A 14,509-nucleotide genomic window follows, 5' to 3' on the forward strand; every position below is an offset into this window, starting at 1 on the left:
CTGATAGTACTACAATTGTAATGTAAGAGGTTAGACCCATCCCAATAACTCCACGCGTCACTGCTCCTGACTTCCGCTCATCTTCATATTTAATTTTTTCTTCATTAATAATAATAAAGTTGATAATACTAATGTAAGAGATGAGACCCATCTCAATAACTCCACGCGTCACTGCTCCTGACTTCCGCTCACCTTCATATTTAATTTTTTTTCTTCGTTGTGGTCTCTACCTTGCGTTTTTTCAATACCATCCAATACCATATCAATTCCACCCAAACTTCTACGTCTTTCTTTCATTGTGCAAGCAAGACATTTTGGTCTTTTGGAATCTTGATTAAATTTAATGCATCTGCATGCACAACATCAAAGTGGTCATCAAGTTTTGATCTAAGTTGATTTTCTTACTGCTGTTGAGACTTTGTTCGTCTACTGGTCGCTTTTCTCAGACCCCGCCATTGCTTGTGCTGCTCCTTTATCTCGTTGCGTTGATGACATGATACAGTTAGTTGCCTGGTGGCAATTTTTGCTTTTGCATAAAAATCTTTGGATTCTTGAGCAATAGTGGCAGCACTATCTTGAATATTTCTCTTGTCTAGTGTGTGTAGGTAAAAAAATTTGCTCAGAACCTGCCAATGCGCTGGTACCCTGTGATACTTTCAGATGTTGCAATCACCCTAGTGCCACGAGTGTGTGTGATAGTCACTTATAGCACTAGTAGATGGAATTGAGTTCTGCATTATGCAGCTATAATTAGTCACCTGTGTGAAACAAGGATGGGATCAGTTAATAAAAATGTTAAAACTGGCACAAAGGCATATATGGCTACTTTTTTTCGAAGTCATTTACACTGTTGCATCTTTCGACATAAAAATCAAGTATTGCCATAAAAATAAACTGGGATTTATAAACAGAAAAATAAAGTTCTTATGCAGCAAGTAAATATGGAACGATGGTATTCGATTTTTTTCTTCATTTTTAGGCAAGAGGAACACTCTTAGTGGGTGAGAGTACGAAAAAAGTTGAATTTTATTTTTTACCAATAATTTGGTCGGCACCCTAATATATTCAATGCTTCCTATAACTTGAAAATTAATGTTGTCGCATTCGGAACGTCGTTAATAAATTTAAAGTACTTTAGAACTCATGAAGCTCTCTTTGTTTTTGACAATTATTACTCGAACTATTTTCAAATGATAAACATCTTATCGTGCATCAAGTATATGATACGCCAAACATTTCTTCCATCATGTTCAAACATAGAATTTTTCATGTAAATACGATACGCGAAACGTTTCTTCCATTATGTTCAAACATAGAATTTTTCATGCAATATTTCACTAAATCATTAGGTTTGTCCCAATCGAAACTGCAGTCGCACCGCTAGCCCTCGCCCTGATCTTCCCTCTATATGTACCGCGGCATGCAAGCCTCTACAAACGGCGCCTAAATATGGCGTCCGAATCAAGCACCGTGAAATGGGACATGACTCTAAGCTGTAATTTCTAGCAGCTGCTTCGGGGTCCGCCATCATGACGTCATTACGACATCCGAACCGAGACCAAACACGCAGCCGGTCGCTTACTTAATAAAAAATGTGATGTCGAAAGTTCTGTGATCAGAATTTGAATACATGACTGATTTTTCACTGACACACATGCATGAGGAAGAATGATCAACAAAAAATTCGCCGATATATCTAAGATTGCAATAATATTAAGCTCGAGCAGGTGTTCACGAACATGCATGTCTCGTTAAAAAAGTCATAGAACTTGAAAGTGATATTTATAATTCAATTTCACAAGAAGAACAGCGGATTTTGAATAAAATGTATAAAACAACGTAAAATATATCAAGTTATTTTAAGAAATGAATTCAAAATTTTGGAACCGTTGAGTTATAGAAATTGTATAGATAGTTCGAAGTACCGCCTCGAGCGAGAAGTACATGTAGTCGATATGGATGATTTCACATTACTGTAAAAAAAATATAACTCAGTACTCACTGCAGTGAGTGACAGAGAGCGCATTTTCTCGTCGACGAAAACTTGAGGTCACGGACGGACGGACAGACAAACAGACAGACGGACAGACGGACATGGCGAGCACAATAGTGCATTTTTTCCACAAATGATTTTCATGATATCCGGTCGCTGGCGTGTTCCCAGGTGGCAGGCTGTATATAAAAGCTTTAGCTGAAACCACGGATATAAAAAATCGATGTTATAAGAAGTGAAATTGGCGAAAAAAAGCATTGAAGTGTAGTGAATTTTTTTTCTCATTATCTGGACTAATCAATGACCAGAATTTTATTGAGGAAACAGTGGTGTATAAAAATTCTAACGGATCTTATTGCCAGTAAAAATATTATTAGCAACTCCTAAGCTCGACATTTTTAAAGGAAAACAAGGACATTAGCATTCCTAATTATTGGATGGTTGATATAAGGCACCTCAAATAAAGTTTTCTGATCGCAAAAACGATGCGGAATAAAATATAATTCAGAAGAAGATGATGACGTTTTAAGTTAGCATGATTACCATAATTCCAAGTGAAAAATTTATTATGATGCATAAAACATTTGCTATCTTTTTCACAAAATAAATAATTAGAAAAAGAAAACACAATATCTTATCCGTTGGAAATCCAACAACTGATACAATTCGGGCAACTTCAAAATTGAGATGATTTTCCTTTTGCTGAAAAGAAGAAAAATCATCCTCGTCGAAAATTGCGAAGAAAATGCATAGAATGAGACTGGCAACAGGCCATTATGCTGGTATACATATTCACTAATTTTACTCTGTGTTTGAAACTATAAGCGATTCATCTGTGGCACAAGTATGGCCATCACCCAACCGTCGATGATCTGGGGCCATACTTTCAAAACTCGCTAAGTGAACGTAAGTACTTACGCTCTATTTTCTTGTCTATGATTGGTGGATTTTGCTTGAAAGACCGTCACTGTGAGACGCAGAACTGAACAAATTAATATCTATAAAGCTTCACGAATTGGAGTAGTCACCCTGTGAGACCACCAATAATTTACCTGCCGCTGTACACATGATAATTAACGGGCCCCCGAACACCTCAACATCAATAAAAGTGTTGGCACATAATTGCTAACAAAAATATTCTTCGTAACAGATTTTTGCAGGAAGAAATGATTTATCGCCTTTTTTCAGTGCTCCTTCTCTAAACTTCGTTTTTTTTTTGCAGGAAGAAATGATTTATCGCCCTTTTTCAGTGATGCTTCTCTAAACTTCGTTTTTTTTTAATTGTATGTTTCAACGTAGAGGTAAAATTATGTAGATGTTGCCAAATCTATAGCTAATCGTTGAATAAATAAACTTATCTCTCTTTCGAAATGTCAAGCCTGAATGTACAATTCAAAAGCGACGCTTAACACTTTGACTACGATTGCTTCATCTTGTACTATTATTTCAGATTTTGTACTTTTTTTAAACAGGGTTGCCAGACGGTCATTTTTTTCGGACAAATTCCGTGATTTAGTTACCTGAATTATGTACCACTACGTCCTGGAGAAATACATTTCGTGGTACGCATATGTACCACTTCGGAGTCAACGTGTTAAGAGTGAAAACCAGGCGCTACTCGCACCCAAACTAACATTAGGTCACTCGTCTAACCATGCGGATCATGGCAACGTCTCCAGACAAACAATGTGTTTTTCGAGTGTCATCGCCAGGTCTCATTGTTCTCCATGTTGACCAATCCAGAGTCTGTTCATTGCAATTCAAGTCGCCTGAAAGACTGGTAAACAAAAGAGCGCCGATACCCGAACGACGGCGTATATTTTTTTTTTCGACCAAAAACTCTATTTTTTGCTAAGAAAGTGTGTGGATGAGCTCGGCAAAGGAGACAAGTCCCATTTGCATGAAGAAAAAAGGCATTGTTTGAACATTATATCCAACGTGTGAATCTAAAGCAATTGTTGGAAGCAAAGGATATTGTACGTGTAAACCGGAAGAATAGCTCAAAGCAGCGAAAATTTCTACGTTTTCCAATAAATGCAGCTTCAAAAATGTTCACACATAGACTCCTCTCAGCCACCAAACACTCTTAAAAGAAAAAAGCTTCTCAAATCAACCCTCCATATAAACTAGCATTGAGCAATTCAGGCGTAACAGAAGAGACGCGAAGCGACATAGCAACGTCAACCAACGGCACATAACTGCGCTGATTAAATGCTTACTCGTTGAATAAATTTGGCAGAACCCCAGAGTAGAACGACTCGGTATACATCGGAGGTGCATCTACGTGTGTTGGCGGCAGGTGGCAAACAGGTAGCTCACAGTGGTAGAATTAGTTCAGTTTGGCAGTTGCCACGGCCTTCAAAAAAACGAAATTGAAAGAAAACAAGGTAGAGCTTTAGAGCAGAAATAGCGTGCTGGGCAAAGAGAACTGAGGGCATTGTGCAATGTGCATGCCCACGGGCCTCAGAAGAGAGGCGTGAAAAGCCACTGCTGTCTGATGATCAACCGTTATGGCAAATGAGGTCGAAATAACATGAAATCCGAGTTGAATTCGTATAAAAAAACTAATTATACGTTATTAAAACATTAGATGCCTGTTTGGTGCAGTTCCGGCTCAGTTTTATCTTCTGCGCACTGAATTCAACCAAACTTCTAAAATGATCCCGACGTACGAAAATTCTACATGGCTGATGGAGATAACGGAGACCGCAGTCCAACGCTAAATCCCAATTGAGGAAAGTTCTTATTAGCCCTGCAATTTAATAAGAAATTCTTCATGTCCATAATATTAATCTCGAGCAAATCAGTTTCTTCAATAACTAGTTTTTTTATAAGTTATGAGTTTACTTGACTTCATGCGTAAATGGTATGAGGCAACGATGCATCGTTGAATTGTGAGTTACGCATCAGACAGCATAAGAAAATCTCACAGCAGCAACAGTAACCACGAAACCAGGGACATGAATCGCACCAGCAATAAATAGTTGTAGTAGCAGTATCAGCAGCAATAGCAGCAGCAGCAGCGATAGCATAAAAAAAGTAACAGCAGCAGCTGCAGAAAACGTCACCATGCAAAGTGATGCACTAGATTTCAGCCGAGTCTCGTCTCCCCGTTGACATTTCAGCGACGTCTTGTTCACCCATTTTGCACTTTGCTCCGTAACAAATTGATTAGTTATCCACCAAGCCAATTATTTATCTTACATTGGTCGCTTGTCTCGGTATATTTTGGCAGGAGGCCAGTATGTCTGACCAGCAACCTCGTCACGTTGACATTTTCCTTTGAGCCAAAGTTGCAACGTATTTTAATATCCTGATACAATAAACATTGATAACGAGTGTTCCTCGGCAATTGCAATTGATACAGCATATTTTTCCATTTTTAGCGCATTTTCTCATTTATGGAAAAAATGCGCTATTGTGCTCGTCATGTCCGACCGTCTGTCCGTGACTTCACGTTTTCGTCGACGAGAAAATGCGCTCTCTGTCACTCACTGCAGTGAGTACTGAGTTACATTTTTCCCTTTGGAAATCTCACCATTTCAAATGTTCAAGTTAATCAAAATCTCAATACCCCGATCAAGGCGTAATTATGTCAGTAAATCAGACTCTCCAATTCTCAAATAATATCTGCATTATGGTTATTATGAGATTTCTGTCAGTGGTAGTATTTTAATGGAAAAAAAGTCACTTGAAAATTGGAATTTTAAAAATTGGCTGGAAACATTGCACAAAATTAAAATTGTATTAAATCAATAAACAAGTGTATAAGCTAATAATTTCCTGTAAAAGAGGCCAGAAGAGGAAGCTGGTGGGAGACGTACAGGGGTTGACAAAATAATAGAAACCCTGAACATTTTGAATTATAATTTTTTTACATTTTATAAACAATAACAAACTTCATCTATATTATAATAATCAATGTTTATTATTGCTGCTAATTGATATTTTAGTCTTGTTAGTTATTTTTAGAGCATTTTTGTGGATATAACCTAATGAAATGGGAGAACTTTCTGACTTTAACAGGACCAAATTGTTGCTGCTTATACGGCAGGGGCTGGTCACACAATAACAATTCACATTTTGTATGAATCAATACATTTTTATGAATCATTTTGTATGAATCAGGAGGATTGAAGATGTAATGGCCGCAAAAGGTGGACCTACACTATACTAAAATACATTTTGCGGATTTTTAAGGCGTTTCCCTTATTTTTTCCAACCCTTGCACGTAAGAAGTGTGAAAGTAAACGTGGAAAGTAGAGGAAGAAGAGGGGAACAGAATGTGGAGGAAGAAAAGGGGAGCAGCAAGTAGAGGAAGAAGAGAGGAGCAGAAAGTAGAGGAAGAAGAGGGGAGCAGAAAGTAGAGGAAGAAGAGGGGAGCAGTAAGTAGAGGAAGAAGAGGGGAGCAGAAAGTAGAGGAAGAAGAGGGGAGCAGCAAGTAGAGGAAGAAGAGGGGAGCAGCAAGTAGAGGAAGAAGAGGGTAGCAGCAAGTAGAGGAGGGAGAATGGAGCAGCAAGTAGAGGAGGGAGAATGGAGCAGTAAGTAGAGGAAGGGGAGAGAGAGGACACAGGACAGCCCCAGACATAACACACACCAGCCCCCGACGTCTGGTGAACGCAGCCCAGCAGCGCGGGCCATGAGTCGCATGGTTGAATTAATACCGTATTAATAAATGTAATAATTTAACCATGATGAGTCGAGTCACACGCACTCCGCTGGTGAGGGCGCTGGACACGCTCACGGGTGATGCGCAACACATTTTCTCTTGAATATTATAGAAAATTACATAAGTTTCCTAAAATAATAATCATATGCAAGTTTTATCGCACTTTCTAAGCGATGAAAAAATTTGGTCCGGATGTTATCAATCTCTTCGGTTAATAAGTTCAATAGAAAAAAAAACTAAACAAAAATGCACTTATAAGGAGTGTATAGAAAGAACGTTAATTTATTACGAATAATGTATAACAATCTGAAGAGAAATGTGTTTTTCTTCTAGATGCAAATAACATTTGTCAATACGTGACGAGCATCTCTTGAGAAACACGAAACTGATGCAATATATTGAAACAGAAATTGATTAAATTTTAGTTGTGCTGTGCACCAGGCTATCTTCAGGGTGCATAGATGTGGATCAAAAAAGCACTTTAATGTGTATTATTTATATGGTGTTTTTAATGCAAGTTTATGATCTTTTAGTTTGGATGGAAATATGACTTTGAATCTACTAAATTTAGACTTTGAATAAATTATACTCGAGCGCAGTTACTCAAATTTCCATACATCACCCAGTTCTGACGGTATGAGTTTGAAGTCTGCACTCGTTTAAACCTCAAACGTATTTAATAAAAATTTTGAATCGAGCGTGCTGGGTAATTTTAAGTTTAAATTGATGGCAATGAATAAAGATTTTTTTGCGTTCCCAAGTCTGGAAAAGCGTCGTAATCTGAGATAAGAAGTACGAGTATATGTCGAATTACATGAAGTAGCTCACTCATGTTCAAAACTCAGTCTGTATATACTTAAAACATATGATGACAAAAACGTAAGCTTGGGAGAAAACGATTCAGTCAACGTAAAAATCACGATGCCATGATCATAATGTAGTAATAAAGCGATTCATTCTATGTTAAATCACGATGACATGAACATTATCTTGTGCGAAAACGTACTGAATGAACTCAAAGTATACCCACACAAAGCCGGAGTGTGACCAGTCTGTATTAAATCACGATGACATGAACATTATCTTGTGAAAAAACGTACTGAATGACCTCAAAGTATACCCACACAAAGCCGGAGTGTGACCTGACGAGAGAGATGCCGCGGGCAGGCAGGCGCAGGATGGCTATATGTTTACCTCGAAGCAAGGCTACTAATATTTACGACGCTAATGCGAAACCAAACACAAGACGCGTCTTGCGCAGTCAGCGTACGAGCCGCAGCTTTTTGAATAAGGCGGACTGGCGGTGTTAGCGAGAAATAATCTATGTATGCTAGGATAGAAAATAATCATTATTATTTGTCGCAATATCTACTTTTTTGAAATAAGCGGCCTGACGGTGCTAGCAAGAAATAAATGATGTGTGCTAGGATAGAAAATAATCATTATTATATGTCGCAATATTTACTTTTTTGGAATAAGCGGACTGGCGGTGTTAGCGAGAAATAATCTATGTATGTAAGGATAGAGAATAATTATTATAATTTATCGCAATATCAAGTTTTTTTAATAAGGCGGGCTGGCGGTGTTAGCAAGAAATAATCTAGGTGTGCTAGGATAGAAAATAATTATTATTATATGTCGCAATATCTTCTTTTTTGAATAAGCGGACTGGCTGTGCTAGCAAGAAATGAATGATGTGTGCTAGGATAGAAAATAATTATTATTATTTGTCGCAATATCTATTCTTTTTTTAATAAGCGGACTGGCGGTGCTAGCAAGAAATAATCTATGTATGTAAGGATAGAAAATAATTATTATTATTTGTCGCAATATCTACTTGTGTGTGCATCACTAATGAATTTTTTACTACCAGTCAAATGAATAGAATTTATCAACTCTAAACATGGTTTAATAGATAGAAAAGCCAAATGAGAACCTGTTTTGGTATAAGCGATGATCGTGACTTAATTTACCGAGACGAGAATGCAAAAATAGATACATAATTTATGAACGAATTTTGCCGTCGTACTACAGAAGCTGAGTAGCTGACATTTCTGTTTTCGAACTTGTTACCTCCTTGAATGTCTCAGATTATTTGTTGAACTCAATTAAAATCGAAGATAAAATAATATTAAAGAACAAGTGACTGGTTTAACTTGTGTATTGTATAAAACCCTTTTCATTTTTCATTCCTACTTACAATTCGTGTAGAAATCTACCATTAGATCGGGATCGAGGCCAGCTTCATGTTTTCTCAGAAACAATTGTTTTCTCAGCTTCAATTTTCTCAGCTTCTCAGCGGCAAATTTGCGTACTTGCAGGAAGCGTCAAGCACACAAAGGCAGGAGCTCCGCAAACGCAGGCATTCTTTTCTTTTGTCATCCAATGCAAGGAAATTGAAGCATCGAAGGGATCTGACCCAGTGAAAATTTACAGACGCGGCAGCTTCTGATTTGGAGTACCAGAAGCTGGGGCGACTCTAAATTTTGTTAGGGTAGGAGTTCTTCCCAGTGAAAATTTACAGACGCGGCAGCTTCTGATTTGGAGTACCAGAAGCTGGGGCGACTCTAAATTTTGTTAGGGGAATGATGCCATGTGTGCGCACTGCGTACATCTGATAAAGGTCAAAGTTCGCTGCTTGGGCCTGCAATTTTGCTCTAAACTCACAGAGAGTCTCACACTAAACAGGTATTCAGGAAATTTAACACAGAGAGTCTCACACTAAACAGGTATTCAGGAAATTTAACACAGAGAGTCTCACACTAAACAGGTATTCAGGAAATTTAACACAGAGTCTCACACTAAACAGGTATTCAGGAAATTTAACAAGCCAAACTAATGCCATCCGCAAATGTCGTGTCAAACATACACGTAAATTTCCACTGAGAGGATTCAGCGCTACACAACAGTACGGCCACTTTTCAACGGCATACGCAACACGCTTAACATTGAAAGTTGGGTATACTAAGAAAGCAATATCGTACATATTCGACATCATTAAGGCTACGCACTGCGTTACTTTATTACCTGACGCGACAACAGCGTACCATAATCTCCTCGTAAACTGAAGTCAGTGCGCCCGCCCTCTGTTGAAAGCTTCCATAGCTCATCTCAGGTGTCGAGCAAACGCAGCACCAATACGTGGCGAGAAGAACCAATGAATATATCGTAAATTATCTTCTTCAGTAAACTCTAAAGTTTGGTGAGCGAATACATACTTTCAAGATGAGGAAAATTCCACTACAATGTAATCGATAACTCTGTACAAGTGAATATCCAATTAAAAACAACAAATACGGCTGTGAATATTGTGCAAAAATATCCATCGTTTGAGGGTTGGATTTCTCTCCAAATCTTGTGGGATCCCAAAAACCCAAGCACACAGGGGTTGAAAGAAAATAAGAGCACCTTGGACTCAAAGCAAAGCCCGGATAGGCGTTGCAAGTCATTTCGCGGATCTAGCTGAGACACCTTATCTAGGCTTGAGATTAGGTCACGATTTTACGCTGCCGTCCCAACTAGCACAACTAGCGCAGGGATAAAAACACGCACGCCGGTCCGCAGCTAACGAACGTTGCGTAAAAGTAGTGGATGCCCAAATACAATCAGACAGACCATCGACGACTGGCAGCGATTGACGGGCGTTCGCCCACCCAGCAGGTTGTTTTGGACGAGAAGCCTCAAGCCCCCTAAACTGCATTAAGAGTAAAAAATCCATATCAAAACTGATTACATTTAAACCTAGTGGCAGGCTACGGCAATTACTGCATGACTTGCAGACGCGGGCTGTCATTTACGCGGCTAGGCAGGAGAGATTCATACAGGTTTCAATCATTTTAACCTTGCTAAATGCAGAGGTATGCTGGACCAAAAATAATACCAGCGAATAAGCAATAAATTTTGTCAGCATATGAACATTTTACCAATTATTTATTCTTTGATCTTTGAGTCGTCATTTGAACCCAACGTCACCGGAGCTGCGAGACTAAAACAATGCAAGAGTTAAGCAAAAGCTTGGAATGACTAGACAGCTTCGTAAAGCGAGACCGCCGCCCGCATCCTTACAACGTTCATCGATTAATGAATGAGGGAAATGAACAAATGAATATGGTGAATCAGATCTCATCAACAAAAGACGTTGGCCATGGATTAGCACGGATTGGATTAACGATGAAGAAATAAAATTTCATTGCGAGGTGCGCCACGAGTAATTAAATATTCACAATACAAAAACTTTCACAATTTCGTAAAATGATGACCGAAAGCCAATCAGTCTAAGGCCTAATTACAAGAAGCAAGAGGCAACTCTTGCATTGATGGAAAGTACAACTGAAAAATGTTCGGCCAGGACGAGCGAAAAAAATTTTGCCTGTAGATAATAAATTCCGGAAGAACAGGCAATATTACCAGTACATGCAGTAAGTACAACGATCAAAGCTTTTCCTGAGGCTGGGAGCCACCAAACAAAATTTAAAACGAAGCATTAACATAATGAACGTGTGCTATTGGCAACATTTCGTGGTCAATTCCCACTCAAGCAGCGGATGAGCAGCCTTAATGATTTAAAAAATAAATAACGGCAGGCAATAGATACCTAAGATGCAAATCGCTGCATGCAGTGCTATAAACACACTGTACGCTCTGCGGCATAACAAAAAAGTAAAATTGTCTTTGTGTTTTCATTTTGCAGGATTTTGAAAGCCTTCATTGGATGCACATTGAATTTATTCATTAGCAGCTAAGACGACGCCTAATAAATGTTATCATACAGAGAGTGCATTTGAATTTTCAAGGAGTTGAACAATTCTTAGATGACGTTGGTAGATCAAAAGGCAGATTTAGCAAATAATAATATATTAACGACGTTTCGAGTGTCATTTGTATATTAAATATTAAACAAGTTTTGTTAAAGACCAGAGAATTAGTTTTATTTATTAACTTCTTGTTAGTTTTTTCAATAAATATTAAACAGACACTATTCATTACACAGGATCACCAGGCATCACACCAATACACTAGATATTATTATATTAAACAGACAACATTAATCGCACGAGATAGCCACCACCTTCCTACATAGGCATCCTACAGACCACATTCATTGCGACAACATGTCAGCTATCAAAAAGACTGCAATGATCAAAAGCTTTCCTTGACAAACAATAGAAGTGTTAGGAGCGCAGAGCGACCACAATCAAGAGATTTATAAGATGTAATAGTTTACTAAAAATAAAAGATTTTTGACCACACGCGAGCCACAAGAGATTAAGTCGTTGATGATGGCAGTCTTCTTCAGATCGATTCACTATAGGCATAACAGTACAATATATTTTTTCCTGGTTTAATAATAATCAAACTTAATTCATTGTGACCTCAATTGAGCTGGAATTTATAACAGCCTCTTTATATATGATTTGTATTTGTTCAAAATACGTACAAGTAAAGAAAGGGATACAACTTATGGCTCGTCATCCATCAATTATATGTCTGGTGTAGCAGATACCGGTCACCAGAGAACAAGATGGACCAGCATGGCGTGATAAGCATCGAGAATCAACTCAACAAGAGAGAATTGAAATGCATAGTGAGTCGTCTCAGCAACAACAACAGCGAAACACCAGACGCAGGTAGCATCAACGCACAGCATTAAAGGAGCATCAAACAGATGCTGTTGTGGTCAAGTGGTCATCGCCATGTACGGTCGAGATGTTTGCACGTATTGCAGGCTTCGTTCAGGTCTGAGCAGCTTTCAAGCAGGCAACACCGCTCCACTCTGCCGTTCGCTGGCGCCAAATTGACGAGCCAAAAACTTCACTAATAAGGCAGTACTAAATTCTAGTCGATGACTCACTGTTACACTACTCATTGGCTGGCAATTTTGTAGCTCTCACCTTGTATGCATTGACAAGTTATATATAGTTCAATTATTTGTCAATATATATGGTTTAAAAATTTGTGTTTGTTGTTTAACACTGTTAAGATATGGGGGATCTATATAAAGTTGTAATAGAATTGTTATTTGTGTAATCAGGAGTCGCAAAATAATAATTGAATTAAAAAATTAACTATGATTTAACGTTCAATTTTGTAAAAAATGAAAATCCTGGAAAATGAAAATTTTAATGATGTATTACAAAAAATTAAAACTGTTTAATATTTGTAATGAGTTCGTGGTCGTGACCGTATTGAACATTCTGAATTCAAGTTTGGAAATCATAATTTTAACAGGGAAGTAGACTGTCCTCCCCCAGCGGGGTTAAATCTACAAATGGTCGTAAAAGGATAGTGGGGATTATCAACCCTTTGGGATTAAGTATGAAGAACATTGCCAGTGCTACTCAGCTGGTATACACATAAAACTGAAAGAAGTGATGATGCAGCTCAAAAATAGGCACGCTAAACGGTGAGTCGTTCATCACGCGGGCGCTCGTCCATTCATGAGTCAGTCAGAACATCGCGTGAGGAGGCTGTGTAGGCGGGGGTGGGACCAACAAATATTATTGTTTGTAGGCCAGGGCCTATACTTTCAAAAAAAGTTAAGAGATCGTAAGTTCATCAGCCAATCATTGACGGCCTTTCAAGCAAAATCTACCAATCATTGACAAGAAAATAGTCCGTAAGTAATTACGTTAACTTAGAGAATTTTGAAAGTAAGGCTCCAGACCTACAAACATTACTCAAAACATTGAGCTTCGCGAATCAAAATGGTAATTATAGGTTGAAACAGTTTTGTTTCATTGTTTGTAGGCCAGACCTACAAACATTATTAAAAATATTAAGCTTCGCGAATCAAAATTGTAATTATAGGTGGAAACAGTCTTGTACGTACACATAGAAACAAGCAATGAGAAAGGTTATCAAGCATCCTCATCGTATTAAACAAACTCACGACTAGAATTAAAATTTTCGAATAGAGAATTAAAGTGTTGTCAGAATTAGTCTCACAATATGCCAAATTTAGTCACACACAGTGTAGGAATTTAGCGATTTTGTAGATATGAATTCTAAAGGCTTTTAAATAAATGTGGCAACAGTTTGTGTTTTTGAGACGTTTCATCATTGCTGGCGCATAGTGTGGTGTTTTGAGTGTGAACATTAAACTCGTTTTGTTACAAAAACCTAGGATAGTTTGCGGTTTAATTCATGCAAAGGACGTGCCGTAGATCTGACTTCATGGTCGTCACCGGCCTGCAACGCGTTGCCAAGACTGAAGTAAACAGTGGAGGCTTTAAGCATCACATTGGGGGCGAAGGGAACAGACGAGCACGGCTAAGTTTAGGGCCGTGATCAATTCAATGAGCAATGGCAAGACAAGCGCAACCAGTATGAGCACGAGCGTCACACCTAGCCGCGCGAGACCTAACTTAAAACACAGAACTGTTCCAACACAGGGACTATCTGTAGAAACCATACGAACAAATACGAATGAATACGAACTAATACGGATAACCTTAACCACGCAAACCTCAACTATTAAAACGCAGAACTGTTCCAACACACAGGGACTATCTGTAGAAACTATACTAACAAATACGAATGAATACGAACTAATACGGATAACCTTAACCGCGCGAGACCTAACTTAAAACACAGAACTGTTCCAACACACGGACTATCTGTAGAAACTATACGAATGAATACGAACTAATACGGATAACCTTAACCACGCAAACCTTAAGTACTAAAACGCAGAACTGTTCTAACACACGGACTATCTGTAGAAACTATACTAACAAATACGAATGAATACGAACTAATACGGATAACCTTAACCGCGCGAGACCTAACTTAAAACGCAGAACTGTTGCAACACACGGCCTATCTGTAGAAACTATACGAACAAATAC

The sequence above is a fragment of the Hyalella azteca genome, unplaced genomic scaffold (assembly GCF_000764305.2).
Source record: "Hyalella azteca isolate HAZT.00-mixed unplaced genomic scaffold, Hazt_2.0.2 contig15791, whole genome shotgun sequence".
Classification (NCBI taxonomy): Eukaryota; Metazoa; Arthropoda; class Malacostraca; order Amphipoda; family Hyalellidae; genus Hyalella; species Hyalella azteca.